General features: G+C 36.0%; 1 pseudogene; it reads right to left on the reverse strand.

The window, feature by feature from the left end:
- Positions 1–2,435: 2,435 nt before the first annotated feature.
- On the reverse strand, positions 2,436–3,388 carry LOC143655415 (olfactory receptor 4F15-like; annotated as a pseudogene).
- Positions 3,389–6,000: the final 2,612 nt, after the last annotated feature.

Here is a 6,000-nt window from a genome sequence, read left to right on the forward strand (position 1 = left end):
ATCTTAATACAATCATCTGTTAGATAGAATTCAGAATCTTAGATCACTTAAAGTGACTGGAAATTTTAAAATGGACTTAAAAATGGTCTCTTCTTTTTTGATTTAATCTTCTTTTAGGTGTGGTAATAGAAATTTATATTTTGGGAACTGAATACCCCTTGTTTTAACTCTGTCACAGCAGGAAATTGGTAGTGATATTTAATCCAATTTAACGGTTACAGAATGGGTTGGATTAAAGGTAGTATTGTCTAAATTCCAAATTGAATTAAATATAATCAGAGAGATACTTAAGTTTCTCTTACATCTAAGGAGATGGATTCTTGGATTCAGTAAAATTAAGTGAGTAAGATATGACCAGGATTTTATGTATTAGCTAACTCCTACATGCCCCATGCAAGCAAAAAGGCCATAACGATACATCAGGACTCTAGATGTCAGCGTCAGCTCAGACTCTATGTCCAACTGTCCATAAAATGTTGCAATATGCCTTTTCTCCTGGTATGTGATTATGCAAATGAATGACCACATGTACCTTTGGGAAAGAACTGAGAGAATCATTACCTGTATATTACTGAGTAATATCATAACTGTATTTTACTGCACAGTCCTTCTACCTGGAATTTTTATTAAGCAGACTTTGTAAATAGAATGTCCTCCAGGCCCTACTAGAGGGGAAGAATTGGGGGTTGTGGGTACGCAGGTCATACCTGAAAGAACCTTCCAAATATCTCCTACAGCCTCCTCTACTGTATATCACAAAATTCGGGCACTACAACTTCCTTGATAATAGAGAGTATATTGAAAGCATAGAGTGCTTTGTTTGTGGTATGGACACAGCAAATATTTGTAAATTTTTTGAACACATAAATGTGGGACCTTGGTAGTAATGGGGTCAACCAAAGGAATGGCCCAAACATAGAAGTTATTTCCATGTGAAGGACATTTCTGATACATTTACTTCCAGAGATGCAGTAGAGTGTAGGGGATAAGAAGAGGTCCTGGATGCAAACTGCCAGACTCTTGGTCTAGGCTCACCTCTTAATAGACCTTGAGCATATTTAATGTCTCTGTGGCTCAGATTCCTCCTCAGTAAGGTGGAAGAAATAACATTATTTGCTTCAAAAGATTCAAGGTAAAGCTCTTAGAAAAATACTGGCATATAAGATGCACTACATTAGTGCTATCTGTTGCTACCTGCGGTGTATGGCAGAAATGATGACAGACTATTATCACTCCCTAGGATATGGAGGTTCATTTCTCCTCTTTAGTAACAATGATAATAACAAACTGCACAATCCAGAGAAAGTGAAATTTCATACATGTTTTCAAAATGTTTCACTTTCTATTAGCTGAAATACTTGAAAATTATTCCTTTGGGAAATAGGCACAAAGATCTTAGTATGACTTGAGCAGAGAAGTGCAGTGGGCCAATCCCATTTGCTTCCCATAAAAAATGGAAACCATCAACTGTAAGCATTTGGGGGACATCATACTTATAAAATACAAAAGCATTCTGCTTAGTAATAGAACTGTAATTTTTTTTCATAAGTAAAGCATTGGGTAGGAAATTCAGCTTTGGTAAGACCTAAACAAGAAATGAATGCTGGAGGTTGAAATAAGGGAAGGATTTAGAAATGATAAAAAGAAGCATAAATGCTAATGATGATTTAAATGGGAGGGGGGGCAGAATGTAAAGAGAACTATGGAAATCTGTTCAAATAGAGTCAAAATTGACCTTAAGGAAAAGCTGAAGTGTAGAATATGAGCAGAAATTCAGAATGCAAAATTGATTACTTGGAGAAAGGGCAAACAGAGACATGGTTTTGGGGGCCAGAGTATCTCCAGTGATTTTATGATTGTGTGCCTTTGGGAAATTATAGTCACCCCTCAATTCTGAGAGTGAAACTTGAGGAAATTAAAGTAAATTATATTGATGATCAATTCTAGTTTTAGATTGTAGAATTAGAACATAGGATTAACAGTTTGCCATAATCTCCCTGAGAAATTTCATAAATAGACAAAATATGTAGAGACTTCTGCCATAGAAAGCAAACAGAGATGGTGCAAAAAAAAGATTGAGGTAGTAAATTAAAATCAAGTAGGTAGAAACAGATTAAGGGCAATGTGAATACAAAGTCTGCCTACAAATAGAATAAAAATATATCGGAAAAAGATAAACTATTATTTGCTCAATTACATGGCACTCTCTTAGACTTGGAACATTCAAAGTGGTAGCTTATGAGGATATAGGGTTAGGCTTGTAAATCTTTGATTTACTGAGGCTCAAAATAACATCCCTTCTAATTTAATGGCAAAATATCATAATTTAGTAGATAGTAGATTTCTAGGCATACAAAATGGCCTATATTTCCCAGAAATTTCAATAATGTCTTTTTTTGCAAACAGCATGAGGAAGAGTCTATAGTTCCATGTCTTCATCGTGGATCCATTTGCAAAATCTTTCTGTAATGCACAAGGTGACTACCCAGTCTCTTCATTGCCACTTTCATCTCTTTGTTCCTGAAGGTGTAGATGACCAGATTCAGTAGAGGAGTGATAAAGGCATCAAAAATAGCAAGATACTTATCCAGGTGTGATGTGGGAGAAGGCCATGTGTAGAAAAACATCAGTGGCCCAAATAACAAAACCACCACAGTTATATGAGCTGATAAGGTGGAAAGGGCCTTGGATGAACCACCAGGAGAATGTTTCCGAACAGTGAACAGAATGAAGATGTAAGAAATGACCAGTAGGACAAAGGAGCCCACTGAAATGAGCCCACTATTGATGGTCACCATGAACTCCAGTTCTTGGGTGTCTATGCAGGCAAGTCTGAGGAGCTGTGGAAGGTCACAGTAAAAACTGTCCAATAGGTTAGGACCACAAAAAGGCAAATCTACCACAAAAAACAATTGAACCATTGAATGGGAAACACCAATAATCCAAGAAGTAACTAAAAAAATAGACACATTCTTGGACTCATGATGGTAAGGTAGTGGAGGGGCTTGCATATGGCCACATATCTGTCAAAAGCCATGACTATGAGCAGTACCATCTCAGTGCCCCAAACCATATGATTGAAGAAGATCTGGGTAATACATTCCCAAAAGGAAATGGACTTATGTTTCTTGAGGATATCACATATCATCTTAGGGGCAGTGATTGAACAAAATAGCATATCAATGATGGAGAGGTTAGCCAGGAGCAAATACATAGGAGAGTGCAGATGAACATCCAAGGTTACAGTGAACACAATGACAAGGTTTCCCGTCATGCTTGCAAAGTAGAGCAAAAAGGAGAAAACAAAAAGGAGAAGCTGAATCTCCCATGAATTGGTAAGTCCCAGGAACACGAACTCTGATACTACAGAGTGATTTGTCCCATCCATTGTTTCAGACCCAGACCATTTTTCATGTAACTTAAAGGAGGAAAGAAAATGAGAAAGAATTACCTTGGCAAGTACCAGGGTTCAAGAAAGAGAGATGCTAGTCTGTGAAAACTTATCATATTAACATTTCAAAAGGCCAAATAACTTTCACCACATGCACAATGGACTTCAACTTTGAGAGGTCAGTTATTTTCCATACAGCATTATAGCTTTAAAATTGCTACTATTCTATTGGTATTTGCCTAGTGTTGATGGGGATAGGGGTCTTGGGTAGTGATTACCAAATGATAATGTGTTTCTTCGGGGGGTGATGAAAATGTTCTAAACCTGACTATTGTGAAAGATGCACAACTTTTTTATACTAAAATCATGAAAATACATAAATGGAATGTATATGAATTATATCCCAATAAAATCATTATAACAAGAAAACGTACTACAATTAAATTATTCTATCACTTTAACTATTTCTCATCTGTTTTTACCTAATGTTGCATGCATATTTCCTATTTTCTACTGCACAGTGCATTATGCTTGGTTGGAATAGACAGTCATCTTCAAATACTTCTTTGATGGTGATTACATATAAATGGATGTGATTTCAGCCATTCACATGAACCTCCCCACAATTACTCATGTTCAGCATACAAATTTCAGTGCTTCTACTCCATAAATCATTGCTTTCAGTTAGAATCTAATTTTTCATTTCTTCCTTCAACTTTCAACATTTCTTTTATTCTATTCTCCAACTTATAAGAGCCAATTCACAAAAAACCCCAACTCATACCTCATTTGTGAAATGTCCCAAATCTTCCTGAGTCTCTACGTTCTTAATACACTATTTATTTTACTCTTCCTCCCATGGTTATTTAATGCTTATATTTCCAATCAAAATGTGGATTCTTGTAAGCAAGAATCACGTCTGGTTCATATGAATAGCCCCTGCCACATTCACAATCATCAATAGTGATAACAATAGTGTTTCACACATGTTGAATGAAGGAAGAAATTAATGGAACTGAAGAATGACCCTAGAGTCAAAAGATTGTGTTTGTGTTTATGTACTTGTATATATTCAGTAAAGCTTATATTAATATTATGTTTTGTGATGCCAATAAGGAATTTTCACAAAATCCAAAGTCTTATTCCTTTATTGTTAACCACACAAATTAACACTCACATATGATAATTGTCAAATAAAGACTTTGGGGTCTCGATTATTTGAAATAGTCAAGAAAGGGTTAGTTAGTATGTTTCAAAATGAGAGAAAACACTTCATTTTATAAACAATTCATCCACACGCTCAAAAAAATCTCAATTTGTTACAGCAGTGTGACATGAGCAGAAATAACTAATCTCCTCTTCAAATAAAGATATATACTCCTTTCACCCCAAATTTACAGGCTCTGTCATATAAAGGCAGTGTTGATTTTTTTCAAAATGCTTTTGTAATGGATGAAATAGTGACAGAATTAAAATATTGTCTAAAAATAGAAAGTACAGACAGTGGTTTGCACGTGGAGAGCGTACAACAATTGAGCAGTAAAAATAAAGTCCAGAAAAGGAACTAAAAGACAATGGGCAGTTCTCAGCATACAGAAGTAAGGCAAGATCACAATTCCTCATGGATAAAAAGAATGCTAAGACAAACCATCAGGAGTCCGACGTTCAAAGAGATGTTACTAATTTAGTGCCATAGCCATGGTTTTCCAGTGAAATAATTTATAAGGAAGAGATACAGGAAGTGACCCATTCATTACTAAAAAGATCATTGGTGGCAGATTTTTATAACATAACCAAGAACACCTGAATCCCAGTGAAAGCTCTAGGAATTAAATAGCTTTTGGAATAGTTTCTTACTGCTGCTACAACAAATTATCAAAAACAGTGGCTTAAAACAACACAAATGTGTTATCTTACAGTTCTGGAAGTGAGAAGTCTAAAATGTGTCGTATGGGCTTAAATCAAAGTCAGAGCAGAACTGTGAATGTCTGCATTCCTTGCCTTGCAGCCCCTTCCTCCATCTTCTGCCTCTGTTATCTCATTTCCTCTCTGACACCAACCCTCCTGCTTTTTTCTTATTAGGCCCCTTGTAATAACTTTGGGCCAACCCAGATCATCCTGGAAAATCTTTTCTCAAATACTTAATCACATCTGCAAAGTTTCTTTTACCATGTAGGGTAATATATCCATAAGTTCCAGGGATTTGGACAGGAACATCTTTGAAGGGTCATTATTCTGTATACTGCAGTTCTTTCATGTGCACTTGTATTTTGGGGGGAAAATAAAATCTTAAAACTAAGCCATGAATCTGATAGAGGGAACTTCAGGCAGCCTGTCAGAAAGGTGGGAGGGATATGGAGGAGGGAGTGATAGACAGCACCTCCTAATGTCATTCCCAGAAATGCACACAAGTGGATTCTGATGTCAGCAACATGTAGGACCAAGCTTAGGTAAATTCTGTATATGAATAATAGAAAGGAAACTATCATAATCAGCTAACCCATATATTGTTAGACAAGAAGCTATACAAAGTATATAACTGAAACTTAGTGGTTCTCTGGATGATTTTTTTTCATTCATACAATAAATATTTTTGAGTGTCCAGAAAG

The sequence above is a fragment of the Tamandua tetradactyla genome, chromosome 14 (assembly GCF_023851605.1).
Source record: "Tamandua tetradactyla isolate mTamTet1 chromosome 14, mTamTet1.pri, whole genome shotgun sequence".
In the NCBI taxonomy this organism is placed as follows: Eukaryota; Metazoa; Chordata; class Mammalia; order Pilosa; family Myrmecophagidae; genus Tamandua; species Tamandua tetradactyla.